The 17481-nt window shown below is 41.4% G+C and overlaps 1 protein-coding gene and 1 non-coding gene across 2 annotated transcripts in view; one reads left to right on the plus strand and one right to left on the minus strand.

Moving 5' to 3' along the window:
* Positions 1-17481, plus strand: part of LOC117997523 (histone H2B type 1-C/E/F/G/I) — an 881166-nt gene that overhangs the window by 157636 nt on the left and 706049 nt on the right. The window lies entirely within an intron of this gene.
* Positions 2091-2164, minus strand: TRNAN-GUU. The gene has a single exon. It is a non-coding gene; the product is annotated as a tRNA-Asn (tRNA).

Raw genomic sequence — 17481 nt, forward strand, 5'->3', positions numbered from 1 at the left:
ACACATGGCCCTTGGTGCTAAGAGTTACCACTAGAAAGAGACATTTAAGAAGTAAACGTACAGAGGTATTGCAGGCATCCTGGTACATGTATATAAGGGGTAGAGTAGGGGCCATGGGAGGGCATGGTGGGCTCTGTCTGGGAAGGGAAGCAGTGCTTAATACGGAGCTGACTCCAGATCACACTCTCCAGAGATGGGGCAGTTCTCACCAGGTTCTCCAGATCAGTCCTGAAAAGTGACCAGAAGTCTGACTGAGCCTGGTGTAGTCCTGTTTTTGGAAACAAAGCTCTGTGGGTGTCGTGTTGGGTTCAAACCACTGTAAAGGTGGACAAAGCCTGGGAGGTAGCCAGGCACAAAGGTGCACTTCTGTGAATCAGGGCTTAGGTGAGGGACGGTTCATAAGCGACGTGCAGAGCAGCCCTGGAGGCCACAAAGAATCTAGGTAAGCCCCTAAGAGAAACGAAAACTGATGTCACAGTAAACTAAACTAAATTACAAAATAAATAAATATATAAATTAAAGCTGGTCAGGGCACGGGGCTGGCTCAGTTGGAACATACAACTCTTGGTCTTGGGGCTGTGAGCTTGAGCCCCATGCTGGGTGTAGAGATGACTTAAAAAATGTTAGAAAAGGGACACTTGGGTGGCTGAGTTGGTTAACCTCTGCCTTTGGCACAGGTCATGATCCCAGGGTCCTGGGATTGAGCCCCATATCAGGCTCCTTGCTCAGCGGGGAGTCTGCTTCTCCCTCTGCCTCTCCCCCTGCTCATGTTCTCAAAGTCTTAAAAAAACTGGCCAGGATCTAGTTCATTAAACTTAAAGGAAGTAGTAGAGTGATTATAATAATTTGGGTTTTGCTTGTACTATTTTTTTTTTTTTACCCACTGTCCTCAATATAATTACTCATTTGTTCTTTGGGTGAAGTGGATTAATCCACTTCTTTGGCTCTAAAACAAAATCCTAGTCATGTTAAGATTTTAATTTGGTAGGTGAACTTTATTTGGGAGAATGAAGACGACCATATAGTAAAAAATAATGGTTACTTGGTGTAACATTTCCCACAATGCCTATACTTCTCATACCCATCAACAGAGACGTGTGTAATGTTACACCTTCAGTCTTAGGAACTTGATACCCTGGTTTCTGTGTTCATTTCTTGTGAGTTTGTTTCATGTGGATTGTTTCCTCAGGTCATGGTGTCTTCCAAGTGAGCCAGAGAAATCCAGTGTCAGAATTTGATAAGCTGTTCATTTAATCAGAATTCTAAGTGCCCATTGCCCCTTTTGCTAGATAAAGAGAATATCAAGATCAAGAAAATTCTTCCCCTTAGGTCGCTAACAACTTACAAAATAAAACACATACGGCTTAATTTTTTGAATGAAATAAAGATATCAGTATATTCAAGGTCAGCATCTCAGGCTCCAGTTCAATAGTTCTGCACAAAGAGCTCACACTCAGAGCCTGGTGAACTGGGTAAATCACAGGTGGAGTGAGAAATGAAAGAATGGGTGGAAGAAAATGAATTTCCCAAGAACTGTCAGTTTGATTCCCTGGAGACTAAGCCCTTTGAGGGCAGGAGAACATCTTTTTTACACTTAAATTTTCTCTTTTTTAAATGTTGCCGTGAATGACCCTAACATGGGTCAATTTTAGTTGTACAAATAAAGTAATCGTATACACTTCCAGAAGTGAACTCGCAGAGTAATTTGGGTAGATAATGTCAAAATGCCTTTTATGAAAAGTGTAAGCGACCATTTTTATGATTCCTCTTATAAGCGAGGAAACCTGATTTAGAAAAATACCCGTCACTGGAAACCAGATATCCCAGACAGAAGCCTCCAGCACTCTTCGTTCGCAGTGTCTTGGGGATGTCCAAGGCCCTACCCGAGGATCTGACTCAGGGTATTGAACGCATTCGCGAAGTTTTTAATCGCTGAACAAGAGAATATTACCCCTATCCCCAAGACGATCTGGCTAAGCCCGTTAGCTCGATTTTCATTTAATTTGTGAGGATGGTCAGAAACAATATTGTCATACAAAGTTTCGGAAGGAAAACGCAAGCTCTACGCGGTGTCCTTAAAGGGGAAGGGCCGTCCCTGGGTGGGCTCGAACCACCAACCTTTCGGTTAACAGCCGAACGCGCTAACCGATTGCGCCACAGAGACGGGGGCGGGAAGCGCTGCCTTGTCAGACCTGATCATTTCATTTTTCCAGTCTACACTGCTTGATACTTTACGAGTGACGCTTTCGTTGGGTATATATATTGAAGAACTGTCCCCGCATGATTTTTGTTGTTCCTATGCTTGTTTTCAAAACAAGTTTTGATAATATGGATATTATGCTTGGAGAGGAACTTCGGAATGTTGATTGGGTGGGGAGCAGGGCGCGGGATTGCTGTTTACCCGAATAAGTGTGAATATAATCCAAAAAAGGACATCCGGACAGAATTTATTTTCAGTTCAAAAAGAGTTTTTGCTGACCCTTCAGGTGATAGAACAGGCCCTGTAAGGATTCTGTATAGATGAAGACATTAAATGGGAAAGATACCAGGAAGAACAACGAAGAAGGGAAAATCTAGAGGCTCATCAACGCATCCTCAAATTACCAGGTAAAAGTGTACCTCCTGGGAAATTGGATGTTCTCATTTACCAAAGTAGGAGCGCAGAGCTATCTTGCTAATTGCAAAGAGAAAATCAAATCTTTACAAAGAAGAGACTTATGTCTCCACTGAAACTAGGGATCAAATTTAACATCAACAATGGGACAAATTAACATGTGCTTCCTGATGAAGTCACAGAAGGTACACAGCACATGATATTCTGCCTAAAAGGATTAACTTGGATGTAATTAGGTCTGTTAGACAACTTCTAGCCTTGTCCCTACATTTAGCTATTGCTATGTAACAAGACACTAAAAAATGTCAGTGGTTGTTTGGGTCATGGTTCTTCCAGAGCAGCAGAACATATATGATAAATCTCCTTCTCTCTCATCTCTCTACCTCAGTCCCTCTCAATAGAGATCTCCCCCCTTCTGTATTTATCTATCATCTAATCATCTATCATCTCTCTATTATCATCTATCATCTATCTATCTATCTATCTATCTATCTATCTATCTATCTATCTATCATCTATCTATCTATATCACTTACCTATCTAATTGGCTTATGTGTAGAGCGGGCCAGCAAGCTGGAAACTCAGGCAGGATTTCTATGTCACAGTCTTGAGACAGAATTTCTTCTTCAGGAAGAAAAGGAGTGAAACACTAAGATTTAAAATGTTGGTTGAGTAAAATAAGATCTTGGAGACTTCAAAGTAAAAAAATCCACTTAGGGTCTTTGGCATAAACTTGAGTATTTTGGAATATATGGTACATGGAAAGGTCTGGATGGTAGTGCAAAATGACATTAATATGTCCCTAGACAGAGATCGCACTAGCTGGGAAAAAGGTAGAGACAGGTGATCAGAAATATTATGATGTAATGTATTTTTTCTTTGCTAGGAGAATAAGAAGTAGCCAAATAATGTGCTCTTTTGTCTTAGATAAAACTTGGACTTGGAAAGGTTGAGTGACATGCCCAGGGTAACACACTGGTGGATTTCATGATGAATAAACTCCCAAACCTAAGCTCTGGACCATTAAGCTCTAGTATGTTTCCTACTACATCTTGACAGTGAGGAGTATTTCAAAGGGGGTTTCTGATCTAGGGTAAAGAGGAAAGTTAACATACTGGCTAGTTTCTAGCCGTACTTCAAACCAGCAGATGTGGGGAATGGAAAGCTGAAACACCTAGTCTCTTGGCTTAAAATGTGCTTTAGAAATATCTGATTATTCTGACCCCACATCAGAGAGAAGTCAATTAAATTCTTGTGATGTGTCAACACTATTAACAGTCAAAAGAGGCAAAGACATTTCAAAGGGGAAAGGAATTTTTGACCAATGAGATCAGATTTCTATAACTCTCCATCATCATATCCCAGTGTAAACCCTCCTGTTCAGAATCCAGTTGAACCTTGGTGAATTCTATATCTCATCCTCGAATGTCACTGTTTCCTGAAAAACCAAACAAATCCAGAATCGCCTAACTGAAGGGCTACAAGCTCAGGAAGTGAATGGAATGTAGAACAAAACAAAACAAAGCAAAGCAAGATAAAGTTATGACAGAATAAAATATTCTGAGTCAAGACAAGCCAAGTCTATTCATTCTTACTTTATATCTAGTACTGTGTTTGAGTCTATGTGAAATACAAAAACAAATAAAGAATACCGGTCCACAAGGGACTGGAAATTTTACATGTGAAATAATTTCAAAACTATATAGCAAATAAAGAAATTGTGAAATTCTTTGGTACAGACAAAAGATACTGAAGGCATTCCAGGAAGGACACCAGGGTATGCAAAAATAGCAAGGGAAGGAGTTCACTTAATGTTCTCAACTCCGGATGAACAATACAAGTAGCTGGAGAGTTTCTAAAGCATAGGGATGTCAAGGCCCAACTCGCTGAAATTCTGATTTAAATTGTCGAACAGAGGGCCAAAACATCAGTGTTTTTTTTTTTTTGAAGTATGCTAGGTAATGCCAATGTGAAGTCAGTGTTGAGAATTCTGCTTTTAAAGAAAAAAGCAGGACTTGAGTTGTATTAGATTCACTGGTGAGCTCATTTACCCAAATTAAATCATAGACCACAGTAGCATAGTGAAAAAAACATCAACCACAGGCTCAGATACCAATGCTGATTCTTTGTTCTGTCATTTATTGGCTGTGTGGATTCTCTTTGCAACTCTTTTTTTTTAAACTTTATTTATTTATTTGAGAGAACATGAGTGGCGGTGGGGGGGGGTAGTGGCAGAGGCAGGAGGAGAAGCAGACTCCCCACTCAGCAGGGAGCCTGACACGGGGCTTGATCCCAGGACCCCAGGATCAGTACCCCAGCCAAAGACAGAAGACCGACAACTGAGCCACCCAGGGGCCCCTGTAACCCTTATGAACAACTCTTTCTGAATGTTCTGCCCTGGGCCTTTGCTTACTTCTCCGTTTTGACTGATGGTATATGGATGAGAACATATTCTTTACATCCATCCCAAGTCAAACCTTCCTCAGGAGTACAGCTATCTTTCAGTTTCCCGAAACAAACGATCTTGGCATTTTCCAGGAACTTCCTTCCTCCTCTATATATCCACTTCTTTCATCGAGTCAAACTTCTTTCTCGGAACCCCTGTTAGGGAACAGGCAATGGGCTTGTTGTTGACGATCCTCCACCCTCTGGCCTCACCCTGTGTTTTTAACAGTAACTTCAGTCTCTTTTCTGGCTCTCACACGTGATACACTCATCCCTATCATCATACTGCTGATCATGTTTCCCACTCTGCCTGTAACACCCTAAATTCGTACACATGATTCAAGACCCATGCTATATGAAGCTTTCCGTGCCTTCTCCAGCCTGCAAGACCCTCTCCCTTCTCAAAATTCCTTTAACTCTTACCTTGCCCATTTAACCAGACACTTAAATGTACATATAAATACGTATGTATAAATGCATGTGGATGTGTGTGTATACACAGAAACCCTAACAGTTCTGTAATGATTGTGCAAGGGGACAAGGGCCTGATCCAGTGCACACTTTCTATTACCAGCAGGGCCAAGAACAGAGCTGTGCGTGTGACTAGTCCGGAAGATGGACAGCCGCATGCACGGAAGACAGTTAGATGTAGAGAAGGACACTGAGGGGAGACACCCGAAGAGTGGTTAACGTTCCTTTCAGATGCCGCCTCTACCACAAAGTGTTATATCTAGTTAATCTACCCAAAAATAGAGCTCAAGTTCCAGTGCAGGAACTTGACTAGTCATTGGTTAATTGGCTAGTTATTGGTTAGTCAGTAGAGTACCAGAATCAAGGAAGAATACCAGTGTTCAGGAATTGAAATAATAAATAAACCAAGGAACAGATAAATCTACTTATCCCAACTTAGCTGGGTCCTGACTATCATAACAGTACACACTGCTTCTTCAAAAGTTAGAGCAATTCTGAGACATTAGTGTCCTGGTAAGACAGGGCTAAGGGAAGAAGAAAGGCATGAAATAGCCTTGCTCTGATAAAACTTCCAGCCTTCAAGTCAGAAATTCACTCACTTGCTTAATACATATTTATTGAGTGTCTTCACATGTCCTAGGCTCAGGAGATACCATGACGCATGGGCACTTTTTCAGACTTCAAGGAGCTTATGGTCTGGTAGAAAAACTACAAGAGCCAAATAAGTGCACAAATGTATACAAATCTGTGCTCTGTGATAAATGTTATAAAGAGTAAAATGTTGGATTAGAATATATCCAGCCTCTAACATAGGAGAAGGAACATCTGAGCTGAGAGTGAAGGACAAAGAGAAATGAACTTACAGATAAAAAAGGAGAAGAAAGGAAGTCGGGCAGAGGGAAGGGGATTTGGAAGGGCCCTGAGGTAGGAGGCAACATAAAACCTACCAGGATATGAAGGATGAGTGTGACTAACACTGAAAGAGACATCTCTTGGAACAAGGTGAGCCTGGAGAAGCAAGGAAAGACCAGATGATGTGGGCCTCGTAGCTAATATTAAGAGTTTGTATCTTTGCCCAAAGAGCGATGGGAACCACCAAAGGGTTTTAAACAGGGACATGGCGTGCGTAGATCTGTATTTTTAAGACATCTATCCGCCTGTAGTATAAAGAGAAGCCTAAAGAGAGGCAAAAATGGGTGTGGGAGACCAGGCAGGAGGTTATTATAATCCAGGCAAGAGATGCCAGTGCTTTAGCCTAGAGTGAGAGTGGCAGAGACAGAAAGAATGAGGCAGATACAAGAAATACTCATGGGGTCAAATCATCAGGCTTTTCTCCATATGCCCAATGGGAAAGATCAACCAAAAGGTAGAGTTTTTAAAAGAATAAAAAGATTGGGAGGAAATTTTACCAAAAAACCCATACATGATAAATGACTGGTATCCAAAACATACAAAGGTCTCTTAAAATACAACAGTAAGAAAATCAATTAATTTAAAAATGGGCAAAAGATCTGAATAGGCACCTCATCAGAAAAGATCTACAATGGCAAATAAGCACGTGACAAGATGCTCCCCAGCCTATATCATTAGGGAATTACAAATTAAAATAACAATGAGATATCACGCCACACCTATTAAAATTCAAAACACTGATAACACCATGCTGGTGAGAATATGGACCAATAGGGGTTCATGTTCCTTTTTGGTGGGAATGCATAATGGTACAGTCGCTTTGGAAGAATGTTTGACAGTTTCTTACAAAGCTGAACATCGCCTGCCCACGCAATCTAGCAACTGGACTTCTTGATATTTACCCAGGTAAGTTGTTGTATCAACACAAAAACCTGCACACAATGTTTCTTGCAGCTTTATTCATATTTGCCAAAACTTGGAAGCCACCAAGATGTTCCTCGACAGGTGAATGTATGAACGGTGGTACACCTGGACAGTGGAATATTATTCAGCGCTAAAAAGAAATGAGCTGTCAAGTCATGAAAAAACATGGAAGAATCTTAAATGCATAAGGCTATATACTATAGGATTCCAACTATATGCCATTTGCAAAAGGTCAAACTATGGAGACTGTAAAAAGATCAGTGGTTGCTAGAGGTTCAGAGTGGGAGCGAGGGATGAAAAGGTGGGGCGCAGGAGATTTTTAGGGCAAAGTATTCTGTCTGAGGCAGTCAGGGCGGACACACATCATCATGCATCGTCAAAACTCAAAGAATGTTCTAATGTAAACTATGGACTTAGGTTAATAATGAATTAATATTTGCTTACCAATTGTAATAAATGTATTACTGATACAAGGTGTAAATCACAGGAGGAATTGTGTGCAGAGGGAGATTCAGTATGTGAGAACTCTCTGTATTTATTTTTCTTTTTTTGACCTGTCTGTATTTCTTGTTATTTTTTTAAGATTTTATTTATTTATTTGGGAGAGAGAGCACAAGCAGGTAGAGCCGCAGACAGAGGCAGAGGGAGAAGCAGACTCCCCACTGAGCAGGGAGCCCGATGCGGGACTCGATTCCAGGATCCTGGGATCATGACCTGAGCCGAAGGCAGACGCTTAACTGAAGGCAGACGCTTAACCGACTGAGCCACCCAGGTGCCCTTGAACTGTCTGTACTTCTGATTAATTTTTCTATAAACCTACAAGTGCTCTAAACAAGTCTTTTAATTTAAATCAATCAAATCAATTAATCCTATAAAAAAGGAGAGGAGTTGCTGAGCAGCCTCAAAACAGGATCAAAGAGAAAGTTCATGAGCACCATTGCCTGTCCCTGGACTCAAATTAGGATCCAGGAAACAGCTCCCCAAATTCTCCCAAAATGCCTTTTGCTCTGCAAAGTAGAATTCAATCTGACCTTAGTTTTAGTCTACCTTTTCATTCAGTGACACATTTTTAATATTTCCCTCCTGCTTTAGAGGGTTATAGAAATCAATCCATTAAGTTCCATAGAAGGACATAATGACCTCAAACAAGCATGTTTCTTGTTCTGTTATTCCCTGTAGAATTCACGTCTGGGTCAATACATTTATTGGACTGTTCAGTTTCCTCAGGGATTTAATGGGAACACGACGCCTGCCCAATTTCTAGAGTCCTTGTAAAATGAACACCTAGTAATCAGTGTTTCACCAAATTCTCAGTGGTACTGATTTATTTTACAGATTAAGAAAAAAAAAGGAGGGTTGAAAGGAAGGATGTCCAAGAGCAGAGGGTCTTTTTGCCCCCAGATCTGGAGCCAATAAGGGTGAGTATTTCCTTCTCCTTGGTTTTTGACCCAAAGATTTGCCACATAGTAGGGCGAGGAGAGACCTGGGGTTGATGTAACACGTGAGATTCACATACACATAATGGGAGTGGGGACTGATTTTTTTTTTTTTAACTAAGCCATAAACAGGATCGGTAAAGTCTGGTGAGTATGGAATTGGCTCAAGGCTGCTGATCCTACCGCACACCTCATGACTTTCCCTCTCCTGCAGCTCACGCCTTCATCCGGAGGTCTTGGGAGGCTGTCTTCTCATGGTCCTTTGTGCACCATTGCTTCTGCTTTTTTCCCAGGAGGATGGATCCCAAAGTTCTCTAACTCGGGCAGCTCCAGGATCTGTTTCTGCTTGTGCATTTCTGGTTTCTTTCCTGAATCCATATCCATCTGGGGCAAACAGCTAAGTCTGTCCAGGACCGTAGCAATACCATTAAACTAACCGATGGATGTGGTAACTGTGAGACGTTCTGTTGCAGAATATTCCCGCCAGACGGACGGTCTGCAGAGTGGTGGGCAGTGGGTGTGGGGGCTGAGTTGACGCTGTAAACTTCGGTAAAATTCGAAGTGAAGAAATCACAGAATGTGAGGGATAACGTATGTTAGTGACCAACTGATTTAATGCCATTAATTTTACTGAAGAAGATAGGGACCAAAAATGTCTTCCTATGAGGCTTCTAAGTAGAAGAGCAGATATTACCTACCTGACTTCCTGATTCGATTTCAGTGTTCTTTTCACAACCCACCACGTTTCACAGCGTTGTCCCCTGAATTCAGGCTGCGTGACTATTAGGACTGTTTGCTTTTGTGTTTACCCCAACCTCCCATCATAATGTAACTTTTGTAAGTGCATGAACTCTTCACTGATATTTCTGCAGCATCTAGAATAATGTCCGGCACTCAGTAAATATTTGTGAAATGGAAGAAAAAGTTCTATAACTGTGATAGGCCACGTTCAATCTGGTTAAAGCCTGCACTCCAGGCAACCCCCTGATAAGATACTTGTAGGTAGGTCAAACCACCGCATGCTCCTTTTTTCAGATGGGTTGTTGAGTCATTTCAGATGGTACTCTACTACCAGATTTTAATGTTCTTTGAAAGAAATAATCGTACTTCATAATAATAAGTGCTTAACAAATGTCACTTCCTTTCCACCTCTCTTCTCTCTAGGGGAGGCTTCTTTCCCAGTAGCTGTTTAATTTCTAATTAACTTTACTAATACTTTAATATGTTACTTTAATACTTTAACGCCTAAATACTTTACTCCTAATACTTTAACTCTTAAAGTATCTAGTAGGATAGTGGATGACCTATTAAGAAAATTTCCACATTTGAAAACAGCACGAGATTATAAGAGAAACTATCCACTTCAAGCTGTAGGTTCAACTGCTTGGAGCAGAGAGGCTGAGAGGCTCTGGCCTCCAGTGGGAACTCCGACCAGAGATTCTGTCTCTGAGAGGTGGGGCTTCCAGGATGGACTTTCCTAACCAGGGGTTCAGTTGGGTGATGTCTCCCTCCTCTGAGTTCTGCCTGGACAAAGTCTGTATCACAATTAAGTTCTTTATTGGTATCTTATTTTAAAAGCATTTCATGTATAAGTTTTATCTCACCAATAAAAGTAAACTGTATAAATCTTGAGCACTGAAGAAAAATAAGAGAGAAAAATATGAGAACTTGAGAGACAGAACACCAGAGAATCCTCTCAGAGACATTTACTAACATAACAGGCCATTTTTTTTTTCTTTAAAAGGACAATCTAGGGACGCCTGGCTGACTCAGCAGGTAGAGCATGCTTGCGATTGTGAGTTTGAGCCCCATGGTGGGTGTAGAGATCACTAAAAATAAAGTGTTAAAAAAATAAAAAAGGAGAATCTAGTTATCAGCTTAATTTTGTAGGCAAAAACATAAGAACTTCACAAGGCCCTAGAGGCTACATGAAGAACTGTTTTTAAAATAATGGATTAAAAGGTGAAAACAACACAAATATCCATCAACAGATGAGTGGATAAACAAAATGTGGTATATTCATACAACGAATATTATTCATCCTTAGAACAAAATTCTGATACGTGCTGCACAGGGATGAACCTTGAAGACATTATGCTGAGTGAAATAAGCCAGACACAAAAGGACAAATATTGTTTGGTTCTACTTATATGAGGTACCTACACTAGGCAAACTCATAGAGACAGAAAGGCAGAGATAAAGGTTTCCAGGGACTGGGGGACGAGGGAATGAGAAGTCACCGTTGAATGGGTTCAGAGTTTCTGTTTGGGATGATGAAAAAGTTCTGGAACTTGATAGTGGTGATGGTCGTACAACATGGGGAATGTACTTAATGCTATTGATACACTTACAAATGGTTAAAACGGTAAATTCTATGTTATATTTTACACAATTTAAAAAAATGGATCTTGCATTTTCAATTTCAAAAATATGTTCACTATTAGATATTTGGGAAATAAACCTATAAACCAACAGAAATAACCGGTTACCATTTTAATATATATATTCCCAGTGTTTTTCCTATAGATGTCCGTATATATTAAAATGGAGTCCTGTAGTACACATCGTATGACCTGCCCTTCGGTTTTCACAATGGATCATGTAGACCCCTTAGCGTTAGACACGTACATTTTACAAGTAACTATGACAAGCACCCTTGTCTATGTATTTTGTCACACTGTTGATTGCTTCCTAATGGTAAATTTCTTAAAATGATTTAAGATCAAATCAAGAGGATTAGAGGGTTGAGGAAAACTAAGGCAGAAATTTCTTGGACACCCAGAGTAGATGGAACTCTAGAATAGACAGAGAGAAGAAACATGATGAACAACTAAGAAAAGACATTGGGTTTTAAATACCACCATCTACCATGTAAACAATTGCCCATGGTTTATGGGATAGCTAGTTGCCCAACTCCAGTAAAATAGTTGTACTCTTAATGTTCTGGTCAGACTGTTTTTTTTCTGAATTTTAACATTTAAATAATGAAATGATACGAAATACATAAATCAGAAAATGCAAGTGTTCTCTATTTGTAACATTCATAAAAATACTACTACAGAATACAATACAACATTAGTTTTCTTTGCATTTACAAACATACCATTTTTTACAATAATGTACATACTACTTCGTTACTCTTTACACAAATATATTTTGGGCATTTCATCAAATTGATTCACATTAATTTATTTAAATAGTTTATTTAATTAGCATTTAAATTATTTCCAGTTTTTTGCTATATCATAAGCTGGCTACAATAAATATCCATATAGAGACACAGATTTTTTTAGAATTTTATTCTATTGTGTTATGTGAGTTACCATATGGCAGAGACACAGATTTTTATCAGTATATTTATGGAAACAACATTACTGGGTTAAAGAATATATACATTAAATATGAAAGCTACCGTTCTCCTAGTTTCCAACATTTCAGGCATAAAGTTCATTACTCCAATAAGATTATATATAAGTACATAAATATTCCATATTTATACTCATACTAGTAATGTATAAGAGTGTCAGTTTGTTCATAGACTGGGCAGCTTATAAACAGCAGAAATTTATTTCTTACAATCTGGAGTCTTGGAAGTCCAGGATCAGGGTGCCAAAATGGTAGAATTCTGGTGAAGGCCTTCTTCCTGGTTCTGTTCCAAATGGCAGTCTTCTTGCTGTGTTCTCACATGGCCGAAGGGGCAAGAAGGATCTCCAGGGTCTCTTATATAAGGACACTGATCCCATTCGTGAGGGTTTCACTCTCATGACCTAATCACCTCCCAAAGGCCCCACCTCCAAATGCCATCACATTGGGGATAGGGTTTGAAACCAGAAGAATTCTGGGGAGGTGCAAACATTCAATCTACAGCAGAGTGTCTATTTTTCTTAATTGCCACCAACGTGGCTATTACAGTTTTTTAAATCTTTGCTAATATGAAACATTACCAAAAGAGTTGGATAATTCAAAATAATCAAGGTATTTTATATTGCTTTGACTATTAATGTGAGCCTCTTTTCAAGTGTGTATTGGCCAGCTATATTCCCTCGGTGAACTCCCTGTTCACAGCTTTTCCCATATTCTTTTAGCTGTTGATTTGTAGATGCTCTTTTACAGCATGAGTAGGAACCCTTGTCTATGACATATGGTAAGTATACTTCCTTATCTGACTGATGGTGTAATTAGGTAATGTAAGTTTTTAGTTTTTATAACATCAAGCCTGATAACTCTTTCACAATTTCTGGCACTGACAGGTCTATGAAGAAAGGCCCTCACAACAAAAGATTATTTTTTAAATTACCTTAAACTTTATTTTGGCACAACCATGATCTTATATTTTATATTAAGAAAATTATTTAATTTTTCCAATTAAACCTCTCCAGACTCTTTTTAGATTTGGTGTGGTAGGAATTTAGTGCTATTTTCCCCAACCCTTAATGTTCAAAGAACATTTTTATTTTTTTTTAATTTTAATTTAATTTTATTTTTTTTAAAGGTTTTATTTATTTGAAAGAGAGAAAGACAGCTAGAGAGAGAACACAAGCAGGGGGAGTGGGAGAGGGAGAAGCAGGCCTCCTGCCGAGCAGGGAGCCCGATGTGGGGCTTGATCCCAGGACCCCGGGATCATGACCTGAGCCGAAGGCAGACGCTTAACGACCGAGCCACCCAGGAGCCCCTCAAAGAACATTTTTAAATAAATTATCCTTTCTCTATGGTCTAAATACCAATTTGAAGATAAATCACTTCCTATATAAATCACTGATCTGTTTCTGGACTTGCTAGTCTGTAGCTTTTGGAGGAAAAATAACCCTTGCTTTCTTGTAAGTATGGCAGTAAAATTTTCTGACAGAGAAGCAAGTTAGGAAACCTATGAGGAGCAGTTCTGGATGCTTGTTTCTTTAGCCACATAAGTCTCTTTCAAGATTTGTTTTTGTTGCTCTGGGACTTTTGCTTCTTTATGTCTTCTCTTTAGTTTCTGTAGAAGCTGGAGGTTCAGACCTAAAGAAGCAAGCTCCCTTCAGCTTTATCTCTAACTGAGGCTTACCTGTACCTCCCAGACGGGAGACAGACAACAGGTCAAAAGAAGGGACCTCCTTCCCCAATGCAGACACACCCCCACTAGCACCCAGACACGGTCCTGGTGTGATCTCTGAAGATCGCAGATACTCAAATAAACTCTAATAGGAACATCAAGTTCCACATACGCCTCAGGTCGAAACAGGCCAGAATCCAGCCTTGGAACACAGCAGAGAAGGGACTTGCTCTAGCCCTGATTCCATCATATGAACCTTGGAACTGTCTTTAATAAGGCTTAGTTTACCTGCCGTCTGCGAAATGGGGATAATTATTGTGATCCTGCCTTAAGTCATAGAGTTCCTGGGAGAGTTCAATGAAACAATATACCATAAAATAGCTGTAGAAGATGTAATTTACTATACAAATACAAGGAATCACTGTAAAATACTAGCAATAGGCTTTTAAAGCTTGAGATGGCCTTAAATATTATACAGCAGTACCGTTCCATAGAAATATAATGCAAGCCTCTGCGGCACCTGGCTGGCTCAGTTAGTTGAGTGTCCCACTCTTGATTTCAGCTCAGGTCTTGATCTCACGGTCCTGACTTCAGGCCCCATGTTGGGTTCCATGCTGGGCACGGAGCCAACTTAAAAAGAAAGAAAGAAAGAAATATAATGCAAGCCTCATATGCAATTTTAAATTTTTTAGTAGCCATGTGAAAAGAAAAATGAGACAGGTGAAATTTGAGTAATATATTTTATCTAACACAATATATCCAAAATATCATTTTAACATGCAATTGATATAAATTATTAAGAAGATACTTTACATTCTTTTTTTGGTACTAAGTCTTCCAAATCCAGTGTGTATCTTACAGGTATATGTCAATTTAGACTAAAATTTTAAGTATTCAATAGCCACGTGTGGCCAGCTACCTTAATAGACAGTGCAAATATATGGTTTAAATGCTTATTGTATAGAGTGGAAAACTGAGGTTCAGAGGCATTAAGGGATTTTCTTCAAGGTCATCTGATTTTATTATGGTAGAGTTTGGTTTAGAATTCCAATCCTTTAGCCTACCTGTACTTTATTTTTGCACTTAGTGTGGTAGGGATGTAATTTTTTTCTCCCAAGCTTTTATCTAATCTAGTACCATTTCCTGAGTGAATGAATCATCCTTTCTGCACTAGTTTAAAACAACACTTTTTAAATATAGTAAATCCCTGTATAAAGTGCAGATCTGTTTTTGGACTTTGCATTTCGTTCTATCTACCATCTCTGGAGGAAAAGGAACTCGAGCTCTTGGGTGTATGTGGTGAGTACCTGCCAGTGGTTTTCCATTTACAACAACGACAAAACATGCACAACACTGCACAACATTTTAAAGTCTATGTGTGAACCCAGGACTCGGTAAAAGCACACTTCATCCGTGCGGTCGTCAGTACGAGCCCGCAGCCAGGGCCAGCCCGCGGCCTCCACTCACGGGGGCACGGGGGCAGACACACACAGGAGCCCACGCACACACAACTCAGCCCGAGACTCAGATCGGGGAACAGGCGTGGAGGTGCGGAGTAAGGCGAGCGCGAAAGAAAGAAACCCGAACCCCAAGTCCTGGAGCCTCCGCCTCCACCGCCACTGAACCAGCGGCGGGGGCGGGGCGTAGAGGGCGCACGGCACGCGTGAGGGCGTAGGGCGTGGCTGGAGGGCGCGGGGCGTGGCTAGAGGGCGCGGAGCCTGGCTGGAGGGCGGGGGCCGCGGCCAGAGGGCGTAGGCGTGGCTGTAGGGCGCGGGGCGTGGCCACGGCGCAGAGCGCGGCTGAGGGGCGCGGGGCGTGGCTTGAGGGCGCGGGGGCGTGGCTTGGGCGGGGTCGGGTCGGGGTCGGGGTCGGGGCGCGAGGAAAACAAACGTCCGGAAGATGGTGAGAAAGCCCATGGGTTGCTGCAAACGACAGAAGAGGCAGGCAGCTGGGCTGCAAAGTGCACATCTTCTTTGGTTCAAAGATCAGTGATCTTTGCGAGCAGCTAAGTAGAAAATTGAGAGAAGGCTGACTGTAGCATGATAGGAAGTGAACACTTAGAAATGGAAGCAGTATAGATTTTAAGCCGGTAAATTCTGGAAGGGGCAAAAGAAGAGAAAAACTAGCAAATTAAGGGCAACCTAAACTCTTTTTACACAGGGAACGAAAGGATATCTATATATAGTTGAACACATGAGGAAAAATCTCAGTGAAGGAAATGAATTTAAAGTTCTCCAGAAAAGACAAATGTTAGAAGTTTCCAGAAGTTGTTGTAGAATGTGCTTGGCATGTTAAAGGAATCAGGACATGTACTTCTCTGGGAGAAGAAAGGCAGGGTAGATAAAAAGATTTGTTTGGGAGTGGTCAGGAGGGCTCTGATGCCAGAAATTTTTTTCGGGTAGGTGATCCTGTGGGGGCGCTGAGGGCTGAAGAATGAGAGCTGGGAGTGTGGTTTTAGGACATCAGTAGATATGACAAGCAGCGACTGTTTCCTCCAACTCCCTTATCAGTCCCCTGCCCAGTCAGAAACAACTAGTCTGGTTTAAACTGCCCAGGGTGGACCATAAGGCTCCGCCGCGCCCCCCTCCGCTGACTGCCCCCAGGTCTCCCGAAGCAGCTCCAGCTTCCTCCGCCTGCAAGACTGAGGCTCCCCATTTAGAAGAGGAGCTGGATTCAGTGAGAAACGTCCACAAGAATTTCACACAAAAGGCTTCTCCTTGTTTTCAGATATATTAACGCAACTGAGTCAGGCATTAAGGAATAGGAGGGTTGCAGAGATTTTGAAAATGCGCACAAAAGATAACCAACAGGAGCTACTCCTGGAGTCCTCCCTTTTCCGCAATAGACTCTAAGCAATTCGTTCGTGTTACCGGTCACTACCAAGAGCGGAGCCCCTACGGCTGGGGCCGTTCGCTCTGCCAGATGGAAGGATTGCCTTTGCAAGGGTGAACTGCCTTCAGCTTCTCTCACCCCTTTCTGAAGTCCAGATCTCTGCTTGGGCAAAGTGATGACACAAGCTAATGTTAAACGGGGGATGAAACAATCAAGCTTCAATTTCATTACAAGCTTTGTTTTCTGTTTTGCTCAAGGAGCAACGTAAAGAACTTTCAGGAAACACTGGTGGAGGATGTGTGTGCTGGGATGCACTTGTGCTTTTCTACTTCCCCAGAGACACCACTTCTCTTCCAATATGTGTAAGGGCTGTGGCTGTTTTCCCCAGAAATGTCTCACCACAGCCCCCCCAAATGTGGGGATGGAGCGTCAGTGGGGGGAGAGAAGCATGCAGGTTGCAGGCCTTGTTCCAGGCACACCACTCTCCACGAAGGTCAGAAGGAGAACAAAACCAAATTGTGCCATTTTCCCTTCCCCTTTGCATCCACCCGGCGGTCACTCCTCCCCCTCTAATTCTTCTCTCACAATAAAAAAAAGCCGCTTAAGACCCAGAGACCTATTCTAGTTGGCTGAACAGACATGAGCAGAAGTAAACTTGATAAGGGGAGGAGAACTGGCGCCACCATTCTGACCCCACGTCCCGTGCCCCGACTCCAACAGATAAGGTGGGAAGAGGCAGACCCGTGGCCCTAGGTGGCTTCTACGGAGAACTGCGAATTCAAGATGTTTCTTGGTTTTGAGGACGAAGGTTACTCACA

The sequence above is a fragment of the Mirounga leonina genome, unplaced genomic scaffold (assembly GCF_011800145.1).
Source record: "Mirounga leonina isolate KUSES-001 unplaced genomic scaffold, KU_Mleo_1.0 Mir_366, whole genome shotgun sequence".
In the NCBI taxonomy this organism is placed as follows: Eukaryota; Metazoa; Chordata; class Mammalia; order Carnivora; family Phocidae; genus Mirounga; species Mirounga leonina.